We start from the raw sequence: 16,339 nt of genomic DNA on the forward strand, positions 1-16,339 counted from the left end.
AATAGAAATAAATAGGTAAAAAGAGGTCCTGATGAGAATGAGGATTCATTCTTCTTTAATCATGTCAGAAGTAATTGCTCAGAAGGGAAGATGCGTTTGAACTGCCCCTGTACAGCACATGCCAGACCAGATCTCAGTGAGACTCACACTCCTCCTAGCAAAAAGAGGTGGCTTGGAGGCAGAACCTCTTGATGTAGAGTAATCCCTGCCAGCTCTATGTAGGGTTCAGGTACAGGAGGAGACAGTCATATTGCTGAGCACCTCCAGAGCCTTTAAGTTTTAGAAATGTTTTCTGCAAGTCTGTTGCTCCCTCAGGTCTTATTTCATCACTGACAAAGGCAAGAACCAGCCAATTCTTCCATCTTCCCCTCACCCTCAATCCAGTGTACAGAAAGGCACTTTGGATTTATTTTCCCTCATTTAACCCCCCATCTTGTGTTTTACCAGAAGTTTGCTCTACTGGGAGACAATTTTTGAAAAGTCACAACTCACTGTAGTTCTTGAAGTACACTAGTAGAATTACACTTGCAACATTTGACTTTTATGTACCTTTCCACAGTTAATATATTTCATGTTGCATTTAAAAGTATTTCAGAGTTATGTTACTTCCTGCCAGATCCACAGTTTATATGAGAGAAAGACAAGAGTATTTGATCCAGAGCTATTTGTTGAGTGGTTCTCTGTAGGAAATGAGGAGACAAGTCACCACAAGTCACCACTAAGCATCCTGTGACAGAAATGCCTAAAACTGCACAAAGGTTTTCCTGTAATACGACTAAACATTGTATAATTCACCATGTACCATAGTTCTTTGGTTGTTAGATAACTCAGAGAGACCTCATCTCATTATTAGCCACTCATAAACCAAAAAAGATGAATGTGTGTACTTTCTGTAGTCACAGACACCTGCGCAGATAAAGTAGTGTCTTTCATCTTTGCCCTGGCAGTATTTTACACTCCCTATACCCGTGAATGAATGACTACACTTTTTTTCACCTAGTAAATACTAGGCCCATAAGCAGTAATTGCTCTGCTCTGTATTCCTTGCACGAGCTGCTAAATATTTCTAGTAAGATACACTTGCATTCTAAATATAACTTCAATGCATCCTGTTTTCATAAATAATATATTGGTGACTCACTGATGTATCATAAGACATGGTTAAGTAAGAACCAGATGGAAAACAAATCAATATTAGGTATGGGGCTATTTTAACATCTTTTGGCCCTCTAATGAGAGATTTTGGAGACCTGTTCAACAATTCTTTTCCAACCTCTGCTTACACTTACAATCAGTCCCACCTGATGCATGTTCTTTGCTTCACATAATGAGGTTGGTTTGAATCTAGGCACAGGACTGTGGTTCTGAGAGTGCTACCAACACCAGCCGTGTGACAAGGTGGTCATTAAGTGGAGATGTTTGTGTAACGAATAGCCCTTGGTGGGGCAGAATGACAGGACTTTGAGCGAACTTGTTTTCTGCACTAGACATGGCTAGAATAATACATAGCAGACAGCTGAAAGCAGTGTACAAAATCCTGCATAAATCAAAGTAGATAGGATACAGAAAGAGGAAGTGAAGAAGCAAAAAAGTGAGAAGAAAGCACAAGTAACAATGATTAGGTAAGGCCAGTGTTGCTCTAAAAAGCTTTAGAATAACTTTTTCTCCAGCATGTTTTTTTTTTATTTTTTTATATTATTATTATTGAAATTTGTATGTGTAGTTATTACCAAGTATATAAAATGACTTGGTATTCAGAAATGAATCTATGACTTCAAGGAGCAACTTGACAACAGAGGCCTGTGAAGTGACTTTACTTTGCTTCCCCCATACTGCAGTTTCTCCAGTCTTAGCACATACTCCCTCCCTTTTTTTGACATGCCTGTGCAGCTGATACATCATTGCAAGAGCCTGTGTTTGCCACCAAAAAGGCTCAGCAACCTCCTTTACTCCCATTAACCTAAGCCATATCTCAGCAGTTAACACCCCTCATGATAACGGTTGGTTTACAAGCAGCTTCGGGGCACACACATTTAATAGCTCACTTCACTACACATACATGTGATAGAGAAATAATGATGCCTTTAAGCTCCCAATGTGAAAACTTGATTTGAGGTCAGTCTAGCACAGGTGAATGCATTCAAGTGTAGGTGTTATCAGACACTAGGATCTTATTTTCTAGTAATAAAAAAACTTGGTGAAGCATACTGCCAATCTGATAGGCTAAAAAAAGCAGATACAGTCCATGAGCTGGACTGTCAAATTCACCCTAACACCACACTTCTTTCAATTACTATTAACCCTACCATTAACTCAACACTGGCAAAATCCAGAGTCATATCAGCAATGTAGTTATACAACACTCTGTTGTTCAGGACCATGTAAGGACCAGAGGAGCTTGGTTAGCCAGACAGGATCGCCTTAGCTAGTTCTAAAAGCATTCAGTACCCAACCATCAGAATATATAGGTGCCACCTACCTCCCTCCTGCTGTTGGAGTTTTGTTGCTTTGATCCATAATCTTCAGTTTCTCTTAAACTCTGACTTTCTCTACACTCTTAAAAATTGCACAGGTAGCTCCTTAAGGATCCACTTTCCCCAGATTTTCTTCTTGGATTTATCCCAAGAACTTCTCCTTAAGCCTCCTCACACTTCAGAAGTGATCCCAAGTAACCTTCCTTAAGTCCCAGCTGAGAGGACTCTAACCCAAACCTGAAATCTAGCCCTAATTCTATCCCTATCCTTAACCCTGACCTGAGCAGGGAAGTCACCTGCAGCGCCCTGCTTGCTGCACTCCTGGGGCAACACTAGAAGGTCCCTTGGGGTGAGCCAGAAAGGCTCCCTGTGGAAGTCCCCATAGGGAAAGTTGCACATGCAAGAGCATGGCTCATAGCCTGCCTGTGTTCATACCACAAAGTGTCCTGCCTTGGTCCGCTCTGCATACACTGCCAATGCCAGAACTGGACCCTTATTGCAGGTCCTCCTGCTCCTTCTCAGCTGCCTGTGGATCAGCTTTTGGCTGACAGTGTTAGACAAGGCCTTCCTGATGCTGACAGCATTTGCCCATTTGCTCTGCCAGGTGACATTCTATCCCACAGCAGCTGCTTTGCATGGCAGCAGCTGCCCACACACCTCCTCACTTCCCACCAGCCAGGGGACATGGCCCTGACCAGCCTTACAGCTTGCCAACATACACAGTAACACGTCAGTAGAGAAATTGGGATAGCTTTTGTCTGCATGCAAATCACTGCTTGTGCTGCATGGTGTGCAAAAGATCCATGGCCTCAGCCCCACAGTGTCCTCGTGCTGCCCCTGCCCCACCAGCAGCACTGGAAGAGGGCTTGGCTATGAGGCAGGATAGGACAGCATCCAAAAAAATCACAAGCACATACTGATATTGAGGCAGACGTCAGCTTGATGGCAAGTGTACTTCATAATCACAACTTAGTACAGGTTGTGGCATGAACTGTGGGCAACACATGATGTTCATGAGCTCTACTCACCTCCAGCTGCTGGTACACCCCCTCTTTGTCAGACCCTCAAACCCCTGGGTCTTTGCTACATACTAGTTTTTCTCACACAGTCTGGCCACTCTGGCTACATATATTCCAAAGCCATTGTTTTGGGAGGCATCTTGTTTCATGCTCATCCATTGTGGAGAAAGCTTCTCCAGGAAAGAGGCATCTTCTGCATAGCTGGCTAGTACACGGGGATGGGCATAGCACTGCTGTCCCACCCTGAGATGCTGTATTTATCACTGGTGATGAGAAAGGTCAGGTCAGCCATGGTCGTTCTGATGGCTCCATATGGGACAATTAAGAGTGAAGAGCAATTTAAAAAAAAGAACCTGATCTATGCTAGGTGTCATCCCACTCTTGTGCATGGGTATCTAAAAGGTCTTCCTAGAACCTGCTTCTAGGGACACACTTTCCTGAAGGGCTGTGCAGGTTTTGCTTTTGTGGGACCAGATGAGACAGCTCCAAAGAAACCCCCTCCACATCCTCATAATGTAGGTAGGTGGGGTTGCTGGTTTCTCATTGCCCCCATTTCCCGGCCTTCCCAAAGTAATCTGAAACCAGACAGCTAACAGAGCCAGCCTGGGGCTTCAAGAGGCCCGAAAAGAAGATTATGACCAGCAGGAGATGCCACAAAAATCCTCTCTGACTATGGCACCAAAGAAAAGCCCTGTAGAATAACTCTGTCTAGTATCAAGAGCTGTTGTTTCTGAAGAGCACAAAACATTGACAGAAAAGGATGTGCTCCACCTTGCAAATGCTCCCAGGCAGGAATAGGAGATGTGAAATGCTGTGGGCACTTGTTTGTGCAGGGCCATTTTTGGGCCTCAGCTGCGGCTGTGAGAGCAGGAAGCAAGGGTCCTTGCCAGGCTCTGATGATTAGGAAGGGGACAAAGCAGATGTCCTCAGTGTGAAGCCAGTGATAAGCCGCCTTTGCTCTTCCCTCCTCCCTGTTCCGTCCTTCCTCGCAGCTGCCCAGCCTGCCAGCCTTGCCTGCCACAGGGTGAGCTTTGCACAGCATGTGACACATGCAGAGAGGAATGAGTGCATCTTGGGGCTGGTAAGGTTGTGCACCATCAAGCACCCTGCAATCTTCTTCCTGTTGACCAGGTTCAAGCGTAGCAATTTATGAGGCAAATTTGGATTGCTTAGGAATGATGTTTGCACTTCACAGCTAGAAATGGTGGGCCAGGACCCCGTGGTGTCCCTAAGGAAAGGAATGCATCTGAAAACCAAACGCTGAGTGTGGATGAAAGAGTTACTGCTTTATCAGTCCATCTGGCCAGCTCTCATTTCACCCACATGGGGAGAGGCAGCTCATTGTAAAATGAAAACAGTATAAATGGTCAGGGAATATGGTCTTTGGGGACAAAAAATACCCTTACTGAAAAAAGGACATATTGCAGTCCACATATTTCACTGTCTGACAGTCCAATCTTTTGTAGAAGCAAAAAGTTTTAAGAAAGCCACTCTCCATTGCATATGAAAAGTCATGGTGGTCAGGGTTGGTCCCAGGTGGTGTTCTGCCCATTTTTATAGAGGGTAAAAATGACCCAGGGAACTACCGAACTGTCAGCCTCACATCTGTGCCTGGGAAGATCATGGAACAGTTTCTCCTAGAAGCTATGCTAAGGCACATAGAAGATGGGGAGGTGATTGGTCACAGTCAGCATGGTTTCACCAGGGGCAAACCCTGCCTGGCCAAGCCAGTGGCTTTCTATGATGGGGTGTCAGTGGACAGAGGAAAAGCAATGGATGTCATCTATCTGGACTTCTGTAAATCTTTTGACATAGTCCCCTACAACATCCTTCTCTCTAACCTGGAGGGACATAGATTTGATGAGTGGACTGTGTGGTGGATAAGGAATTGGTCGCATGGTTGCATCCAGAGAGTAGTCATCAATGGCTCAAAGTCCAGATGAAGAAACGTGACAAGTGGTGTTCTTCAGGGGTCCATACTCGGACCAGTATTATTTACTATTGTCATCTATGACATCAACAATGAGGTTTAATGCACCCTCAGCAAATTTGCAGGTGACACCAAGCTCCAGCTGGAGAAGTGGGCCCATATGAACCTCATGAGGCTCAACAGGGACAAGTGCAAGGTTCCTGCACCTGGGTTGGGGCAGTCCTCATCAGTACAGGCTATGGGATGAAGTGATAGAGAGCAGCCCTGCAGAGAAGGACTTGGGGGTGATAGTAGATGAGAAGCTCCGCATGAGCCGACAATGCACACTCGCAGCCCAGAAGCCAATCATATCCTGGGCTGCATCAAAAGGAGCATGGTCAGCAGGCCGAGGGAGGGGATTCTGCCCCTCTACTCTGCTCTTGTGAGACCCCACATGGAGTACTGTGCCCAGTTCTGGAGTCTCCAACACAAGAAGGACATGGAACTGTTGGAATGGGTCCAGAGGAAGGCCACAAAGATGAATGGAGGGCTGGAGAATCTCTGCTAAGAAGACAGGCTGAGACAGTTGGGCTTGTTCAGGCTGGAGAAGAGAAGACTCTGGGGGGACCTTATAGTGACCTTCCAGTACTTGAAGGGGGCCTACAAGAAAGCTGAGAAGGGACTTTTTAGAAGGGCATGTAGTGATAGGATGAGGCAGAATGGTTTTAAATTGGAAGGGGATAGATTTAGATTGGATATTAGGAAGAAATTTTTCACTACAAGTGTGATGAGACACTGGAACAGGTTTCCCAGGGAGGTGGTGGCTGCCCTCTCCCTGGAAGTGTTCAAGGCCAGGTCAGATGGGGCCTTGAGCATCCTGGTCTAGTGAGAAGTGTCCCTGCCCATGGCAGGAGGGTTGAAACTTGATGATCTTTAAGGTCCCTTACAGCCCTAACCATTCTATGATTCTAAATTACCTGTCACTGCCATAGCACATAACCATGTCTTCATTTAAAGCAACTCCTAGAACAACATTGCTGTAAAATTTTCAGAGTGGGAAATCAGTGTTCTTTCCCTATCCTAATTTCATAATTAACTGAACTGTTTTGAATGAAACATTCCAAGAATATCATCTTGAAGTAGCACCTGGCAGACAACCGGTGAGGACCTAACAAAGTTATAAGGAACTGGAAGCAGAGTCTTATAAGGGAAAGCATCAGGCAACCTTAATAACAGGCTGTGCTACTAACCTGCTATGAGAGAATAGAATATGTCCTTTCACAGTATTCATTTAGCTGAAGCTGTGTAGGTAGCAGCTTTTAACAGGTGGGGAATAAATATTTCCTGGAAGTATCATTGAAGAAAAAAAAATAATTTAAATTATTAAGATTTTAAGCTTGCCAAATTAAATACAGAAAATGTTCATGTTCATTATTCCACCATTTCACTGGTCCCTTTTATTCCTAGCTTTTTAATAGCACTATAGACCTACATAGTGCTCTTCCACATTCTAAAGTGTTCTGAGCTGACAGGAGAAATGACAGGCAAAAAACTTTTTTTGGAAAATGGACCTTTCTATCCTTCAGCAGATGTCCAGCTTTTCCATGTGATGTATGAAATAGTTGTCATTCCAGTTTGGTAGGGGACTAAGGGAGGATTATAATTCCTCCAAAGTAATTCATAAAAACAGTAACAATACATATTTTGGAATGGATCTTTCTGTACTTATCCTGATCTTTCCAATATTAATTGGAAACTAGCCATTGCTTTCTATGGGTTTGGAGTCAGGCCCAAAACTCCTCCTACATTTTATGAAGACAGGAAGTCTAGATTCCAAAGGGATGGAGTTGAGTTGTTTTTCAGAGGTAATTCAAATATTTTTGGACCAACTTCTAAGAAGAAACTACACAAGACAACTAAAATTGTGGCAATGGGAATGCTCTGCTTTAATTCAGACACATGGCAGTTTCTACAGAGAGGACATGGTGCAAACCCACAATGCACTCATTGCTCTGCGTATCACCGGCGCAGCCTCTCAATCTCTCTTTTTCTGTGTAAGAGATACAGTGATGCTGTCTTACATTTGTTGTGAGATTGGCTGTTTAACTGGTAGCTTGGAATTCCTCCTGTTATACTTACGCTGTATAATTTACTTACACTGTATAACTTACATACTTCCTTAATTTGAAATAAAAGTTAATAGATGAGTAATTTACCTTTGTTGGGCTGTCTAATCTATCACAGTCCGATACAAGTCCAAGTTACATGGACAGCTGTTGTTTGTAAGAGTTTTCTGTCATACTTTCAGAGTTTCTTTCAAGAACCTTCCTATACTGACTCTCATGTCAGATCTCCAAATGTCTTGTTGCTGTGTAGGCAGCAGACTTATATTTGCCAAAAAAGTGCTGTGATCCCTGATCCAAAGCAGGATACAGAGAGGTACATAAAAATGTAACTGTCAGCTCTGAAGCCAGTCAGTTTCGGGGGAGAGGAGGAAGGTGGAGTTTTTGTCAGGAAGGCAAAGTTCTGGAATCAGATTGCAGTTCTAGTATCTTCAGAGCACATCAGCTATAAACCTGCAATGTTGACACTGCCTTAACCCCATGGATAGGCTCATAGGTGAAGAAGGATTTTGTAAATAAGCAGCTTTAAGAACACTGGGAGAACAGAAAACTCTGGGGTGTGTTCACAGAGCAGTACTGAGCTCTTGCTGCTGATGAGCACTTCCACCTTTGGTGGTGGGGGTGGCTGACCATGAGATGAAGGCTTTCAAAGAGAAGAAACAGAAACAGTGCCAGGCTTAATCAGCAGCAGGCTAGGGAGGCACAAGACCAGTTCCCTCTAATCTGTGGCATGTTGGATAAGGGCACCATTGGCACCTATACAGGGTTTGTGGAAGGTAAGAAGGAACTCACTGCAGCTTTCTTTTGTGGAGTAAGGGTGAAACTGTGGGATATCCCATTCACAGCTGGGGGAAGAGAGTGGGAAAATGGGTGGGGCAGGAGGTGGGTGACAATTCTGGAGGAAGAAATCTTGATAGGAGATAGAGGAGCCCAGTAAAAGTATTGACATGTTTGCTCATGGTATAACACATTGGAAATGGGAAGGACAGGTTTGTTCCATGCTGTGGATATGTTTCAAAAGAGTTAATTGAAGACTGGGAACTGCCACTCTGTGGCTGTTCATAATAACGTGCTGTGGAGGTTACAGTTCTAAAGGGGATATGTAGGTTTTAAAGTCTAAATTTAAATCATTTCAGGAATATTTTTTGGGCTTCTGCTCCTTTGAAATAATTTGTTCCACACTGTTTTAAGGTATTCATTGAGGAATTTATTCAAGAGCTAAAACACCAGCAGAATTCATACATGTATTTGTTGCCAGTGCTCAAACCCACCACAGACCAATGTTCTACCATTGCAGAGTCCTCAGGGGAAATGGCCGTAGTACAGTCTCCTGTTGACTCACCACATGGTGAGGTGTAGTGGTGAGGAATTAATTAGTCTACACACTGCTGACATGTTCCTTATTTTAACTGCTATTTTTCATCTAATCATGGTATATGAATGGAAAGATACATACATTTACATTTCTAATTCTTCTAAATCTGGTTGCTACACCTGTCAGTCATGCTGAAGGCTTGACTGTAGCTACTCTGATGCAAGAAGTGTTAGTGCTGTGAGTGTTCAGTCATCTCTGTTCCCTTTTTGAGCTCCTGTTTTGTGCTGCTAGGCATTACCCTCTGAACTTCTTAATTTCTACTATGGCCTGTCGAGGGCTGACACCAACATGCAGGCTACCTGACAACATTCTTGCAATGGCAGTAACAGTGCAACAGTGTGTGGTGAGAGCTACCAAAACTCACTTGGGAACAGTGTTGTGGAAGAGGGGAAGGGACTAGCATGAAAAAATGTCTCCCATGTTGCAGCGTGCATGTTTTATAATGATTCATATAGCTCTGCAAGATGTTAAAAAAGACAAAAGGTTCATATAGGATGCTTTCTTGCTCCCCTCTGTAGAGCTTCTCAGACACAAGGAGAAAAGTAGCCAAATATTGTTGTCCTCTGTGAGGAGCTCATGGTGTTGATGTACTCACCAAAGCTTGATCTTCCCCAGTGCTTGTTTGCTCGTTGGGCCAGGCGTCTTTAGATCATTAGACAGGCGCTGAATTTTCAAGTTGGCAGAACTCATATACAGAACCCTCATATCATAACATTAAAACAGCTTCATTCACACAGTTTGCTGGAGGCTGAAAAAGGGAGAAGTATTTATGACAAGATGGGAATGATGAGGCAGATGAGTCTTTATACACAGTAGTAAGGTTTTATTTCAACACAGAAAAGGGATCCAACACAGCAGTGAACAAGGAGAGAGGCTGTCAGTCCTCTTCTTGGCACTGTCCTAATTCTTCACACAGCCTTTTTATGTAGCCTCTTCTGGTGTTCCCCATAACGTCAAAATTTGCTTATTACTGCAAGACCTGCCAAGAATTTCATGAATGGAAATTCCTTTTCCAAAAGGAAAAATATTCTGAACTTTCAATAGGTTAGGCAGGGCTGTTTAAAATGAGAATTAATACAAGTTTAAAGGAATGTATTTGAAAAAAACCCCAAAATATATATCTTAAAATCCTTTTTTTTCAAAGTAAAAAAACCCACAACATAGCCCCTCCCCCAAACATCAGCAAAGATTTTATTTAGACTACTTTTGTAATATTTCTTTTCCTATTTTTAATAGCTGTGAACTATCCCATTGCAGCTTTAATTAGGATAACCTTTCATCTGTTTATGTTCTACCAGTGACATTTGAAGATTGGCCTTCAGTGAGAGCTTTGGGTGATGTGTACACTGAGGCTTTGGAAACTTCTCCTGGACAAGCTGCCAGCAAACTGTTACCCTTCTAAATGTCAATAAGCTAGACATCAATTGTCAGCTTGCATCATTTCTAAAAGCCTGCTCTCTGTGTGGATTAGATCAAAAGTCAGATGTACACTGAAAAAAATAGCACTAGATTTTGATCATGTATTAAGCATTTTATCCCTTGGGACTTGAGTAAAGAATGTTATACTTGAAAGACACTAACTTACAGTTGCACAGTTATAAAAACCAGGATAAAGATTTATAGATAAATTTTTAGAATATTGAGCAGAGGCCCTAATGGATTTATTTTTTTCTAATATAAAAGTACACTAAAAAGAGGTGTCTACTGAGAGGAAAAATGCAAAGTAGGAATTTTACAGAATTATCTGTGCTAACTCCAGTTTGTGTTGGGGGGACATGGACTGGAAAAAAAATCTGTCTGAAGTTGATTATGTCTGGTGGTAAGACCATGTAGTTTACAGGTAAAAAATAACTGTGTTGAAGAAAATGCATTATTTATTTTTCTCTGATATGTGGCCGATTTCTTCCTGTCTCATGTTGGTGGTTTACCTTTTGCATCAGACGGAGAAAATCACTGATTATTACCAGCAAGATCTTGAGCAATGGCATGGATCTATTTTTAATTATCTCTATGTTATAGTGTTCCCCTCTTCTGGGACACCCACATTAGTCTGGAGTGGTAAGAGATGTGAGATCCTTTCAAAATGTGCCATGGGTAAAGCAGCTTATAACATAATCTCCTCCCTCTTCATTGCAGTGATAGACTTAAATAAGTCAACAAATATTACTATTGATATAAATATACACCTTAGATCATGGAGGAAATATTCCATATGATGATTTTACCTTCCTTAATAACTTCCTTGCTATGAGACCCATATTTTTCAATTATTGTACCTCCGAAACAATTTAGAAGCTACACAAGGCAATAATGGAGATATCTGACCCAGTTCTCTGGATTCAGAGCACAAAATCAAGTGTCAGCTGCAAAACCAGCTACAATAAACATTTACAACAACCTCCATTTGCTCTTGATGTGGCAGAAGCTCTGTTGTCTATGCTTAGTTCAGTGCTTAGCTCTGCCCTTTTAGAGTTTGATGGAGAAAACTAAACTGATGGTGATAATCCTGGCATTACAGCCCCCACCATCCCACACCTCCATGCTGAACCACTCCCTTTCCCACTCTCCCTTGATCTCTTCCATGTGCTTTAATTGATGTTCATTTCAGAGCTAAGGAAAAGACTTGCCCCATAGACATATAAAGCATTAATAATTGTATTTCAAAGCTTTATACTTGAATCTCTATATCTCTGACAGAAGTCCCTCATATATCACCTCTTGATCACAGCACTTTAACTTTGGCATATGTCTGGCAGACAAATTGATAAGCTTTTCTATTCCAAGCAAACCTCCAATATCCCTTTTTAGGCTCTCCTCTTCTTTTACTTTGTCCCTTATCATGATTGTAGGGTTGCAGGGAAACGCATTATGCTAGCTCTATCTGGTAATAAAGCGGGAGATGGAGAGATCCATTTGGTATTGACTCCATTTGCAGAGCTTGGCAGTCATTCAGCTGTTAATTAGAGATATACTATTGATGTAACGTTGCTAACTTGACCTATTATCAACCTTCTTTTTGTATTCTAGAGCTTTACCAAGTGCAATGGATGTGAGATGTGCTGATGTAACTCCCTACACTACATATCACCACAAATATTTTAAGCAAGTGCTACCACTATCAGCCAAGAAACAGATGAGCTGATGATCTTTATCTTAGTAAGTAACAAAATATTAGTCTTAGTTTTGGTTGCTTTTCTAATACTGACTTTTTCACTCTTCCACATCATAGTGTTCCCCTTAGTCTCTTGTAACTTCACTAAGCCAAAGAGAATATGAACATTGTTTGTCTACTTCTGCTTTATGAAGAAAAGTACTGTTACAATGACATGGCTGTTATGCTCTTGGGATTGGATTTGAATTCCACAGAAATAATCCAGTTTTAGTCACTTAAAATTTAGGCACCAAGTCAAGATGGTGATTAAGAGTTTGCCATAGTCAAGGGAAGAAGAGTGGGTGACTCCTCCCACCTCTCCCAGATGCCAAGTTCAGAATGAAATGAAGCATGCTCTGGAGATGCATCTAGCCACTCATTACACTGGAAACATAGACATGTGATTTACATATGATGCTTAACTTCTAGATTTCTAAAGTTAGATGAGATTAAACCAATTCAAACAGCTTACTCATGCTCCTTTTAACTACCTGAATCAGCTGCTGTTAAAGTAAGTGGATGCTTACCATTGACTTCCATAGGACTGAAACCAAATTCAGAGAGTAATGGAATTTTAACATTGTGTTAATTTTTGTGTGCTAAAAATTGTGCTAATGGTAATATTGATATGTCATCACTGAAATTACTTATGACATAAAATCGACAGAGATTTATTTCTGAAGATAGGTCTATTGCTGACCCATAAATCTGTATTTCTTTGTCCTTCTTTCATTATCAGGCATCTCATCATTCAAAAAGAAATAGCTTTTACATTTTAGATTTGGATAGGCTGGATTGGATCACCCCCATTGACAAGTGTTATGAAACTGGCATGGTTACCTACTGAGTATTGAGTGAAAGTTTTTTTCTGTAACTGATTCATCTCTTCATATGTTCCTAAGCACTTATAAGAAAAAAAATACAGGCCTGAGGCAGATCAAATATAATAAGATAGAAAGGATTCAGAGGGATCAAAGTGAGAAAAGGTTATTCCCAAAAGCTTTCTGAAAAGGCAGTCTTCTGTGCTGAATTGGAAACACTCAACACTTATTACCTATTTGCAATCAGACCCTGGCGTACACCAATAAGGAAACAGTCATTCATCATCCCAAAAAAAAAACTTGTTTCTTAAATTACACCTATTTTAACAAATTGAAATTTTTCATCAGTCCTTCCGCATTCCTCTTGCATGTGTCTAATTTGCCTTACATGTAGCTATGGTATGCAACGGGCCTGCACAACACTGAATGAAGGTTTATTGCCCCAGCAGCTGGGTTCTCCACAATGTTCTAGCAGAGCAAGGTATTTCTGAATGTGAATATAGCTTCATTTAGACCTGACTTATAGTTTACATCTCCTTCTAAGTATTGTGTATTCACTGTCTTTTTTTATGAATTATAGATTCAGGATGACAGAATCTTTTCAAACAGTTTTCTAAAAAAAATAGAATTACCTTTCATTGACCAACACCCCTTAAAATAGAGTTTTTTCTTAGTTTCTGTAAATTTTAATTAAAATAGTCTATATTCATTATTGAATTTTGCAAGCCACTAATCATCTGCTCACTTTAGATTTACATTTAGTTATATAATTTATGCAGAAATCTTCACATCTGTCCTTTTGTCTGTTTCTGAATCTGCTGGTCTTACAAATTCCTTATGTAACTCACACATCTTGTACTGCAGCATTTGATTTCTTTTTTTTTTTTTTTTGCTTTTTTTGACTCAAGAAAGCAGAGAGAAAGAAGGAAGCTTAAGTTCACGCTGTCAAAATGTTACTGTGCTGCTACTTAACAAGCACCTTACAGACATGGCTCAAGTTGAAAGCTAAGAAGTCAAAAAGTTTTCTCATATTAAGCATTCTCTCAGGTTTTTAACCAGCTTAAATTTAATTAATATCCAACCACATATTTTCTCCTAGTTGTAACTTTAGTGATAACTATACCCCCTTCAGAAACAGTATTTGAGCCTCAGTCCCCATATCCCAAGAGAACTGGCTGTGCTAGAAAGGACTGTCTTCTCTTTCACCCATTCATGCTATTTTACTTTGTACAGATAATTACTTGTTACACTAGATGCAGGGCAGAATATAGGGAAAAAGTAAGAAGTTGTATCTTGCTAGTTAAGAAATCAGGGAATGAAAAGATTGGGGTGGGGATGTGCAATAAATACATATAAGAGCAAAAAACATGTAGCTGAGGGTGAGTGTTACCAGGCTTAGTGTGTTAAATACTTCGTTTAGGGGATTGATCTAGGATATACTTTCAGGTCCCTGATCTGAATCTTGGAGATTTGATTACACAGCTTTGCCTGACCTCTGAAAAAGTTTCCTTGGATGGGGTACTTCAATTAAGTCTCATCAGGCATTCGGATGTAGATTCTATGTTACCGTTGTCGTATTACCGCTGCAGGTAATGTCAAATATTTTACCATGCTGGACAATATCTTTAGGGAATTTCTATAGTGAGGATAGTTAGCAAATTATCAACCTGCACCCAAAAACTATGTCTGTCCTGCGGTGTGTTTATTTTTCCTTTTTCCCCTCCATTAAATAAGGTATAACATCTGAAAAAGGTACATAATTTATTGTATTTTAGGATCAAAGGATGTTTCTCAGTGTCTCCAGTGAAATAAAATATTTATTGATGGCCCCTTCTAGCACAACAATAGAAATATTACTTTCAAACCTGCAGAGAGGCTGGCTATCTTTGGTATTCAAAGATTTCTTAGGAATGTTGACTTCCCCTTCTCTTTTCACATTCATGATCAAGGAGTCCATAAACCTTCAGCTTTGATTAGTCTCTGACTAGGCAGCACGAGATATCTTTGCGAATTCTGGCCTGGATCTGTAATATTTTTGCAGCTGAACAATTCACTAAGCCTTCAATGTTGGGGACTGCTCATCATACACTAATAAAAGAAGTAAAAGACTAACAGAATGTTTTGCTCAAACAGCCATGATGTATTTTCCGCTTGTACTAGGTGGTGTCACATTAGAACAACGTCCTTCTCTGGCTGTCACCCAGAGATAGTGCAGGCAGCATCCCATACTATCTGATATCTCTTTTAAAAACTAGAGCTATCTGTGTTTTGAGGGAACCCTGGCACCTCACTCTGGCTGAGAGGTTCACCTAGACTGCAGTTAGGCTGAATTGCCTTTGCAGATCTTAGCAAAGATGCTTCACAGAACTGTGCTGCAAGTATTTGTATTCTCACAACTCTTGTGTGGGTTTATGTGAAAATTAAACCACTTTGGCTACAATACTGTAGGAATGCAGGGAATGCTGTTGAGAAATGCTTGCAGCAGGCTACTAGCGATCCTGTTTCACTATAGGTTAGAACCAGCTGGCTATGGATACAGGTATGGGAAAGTGCTAACTGGGGAGATCCCAGTCTGCTTACTTCCTGGTGGATTTATGAGAAGTTTGGAAGGAAATAACATGCTGCCAGCCTTCTCAAATATCAGGGTAATATTTACACTACATCAGGGTGACAATATTACCAAGCTTTTCCTCAGTAAAATGAGAAGGGAATACATTCATGGGAGTATGTACAAGTGCAAAAATAAAGTGCAATTTCCTTTTTCAATTTACCCAGGAATGTGCACTGGTAACAGATGAAGTGTAGAGGAGGCAATTTGTTAAACACTTACACTTGACATATTATACCCCACAGGATCCTTGAGGTGTGTCAAGTGTGTTCTTTTGAGAGCTGATAGGACTGCAGTAGACTTGAAGGCAATATAAAAACAGAATGCCTAAAGGACATGTGATTTTAACTCTACCAACATTTTCACACAAACGTACCAAGAGTAATAATAAAAAGGCATCTTTACACAGCATTGACTCTGCATCCAGACTGCTTTGGAAAGGTTGCCAGTATTGTTATTTCGGTTTTACAGAAAAGGACATGGTAAGACAATATCTACTAGGGTCTTACTACAAACCCCAGGGTTCCAGGAGAGATTTCCCATACTCCCAGCTGTGTCTGTGAAGACAGGCTCAGGAGAGGGCGATCAGTTTAAGGAGCATTTAAACAAATTGGTCATGCACACATCTACAGGCCTGGATGAGATGCACTCACCGGTGTTTTTGCTAGGTTCCTCTGGATTTCATCAGTTCCATCCACTGTCTCACATCACTTTTCCTTCCTTGGAAGCTATAGGTGTTCTTTCAATTGAACTTGTAAAACCTGTTACATTTCCATGTCATACATAGTTTTGAAAAGAAAAAAAAAAAAGCTAAAAAGTGCAGATGTTTTATGCAGCTTACATTAAAAAATCTGGAAGG

Source organism: Gallinula chloropus, assembly GCF_964237585.1.
Source record: "Gallinula chloropus genome assembly, chromosome: 2".
Classification (NCBI taxonomy): domain Eukaryota; kingdom Metazoa; phylum Chordata; class Aves; order Gruiformes; family Rallidae; genus Gallinula; species Gallinula chloropus.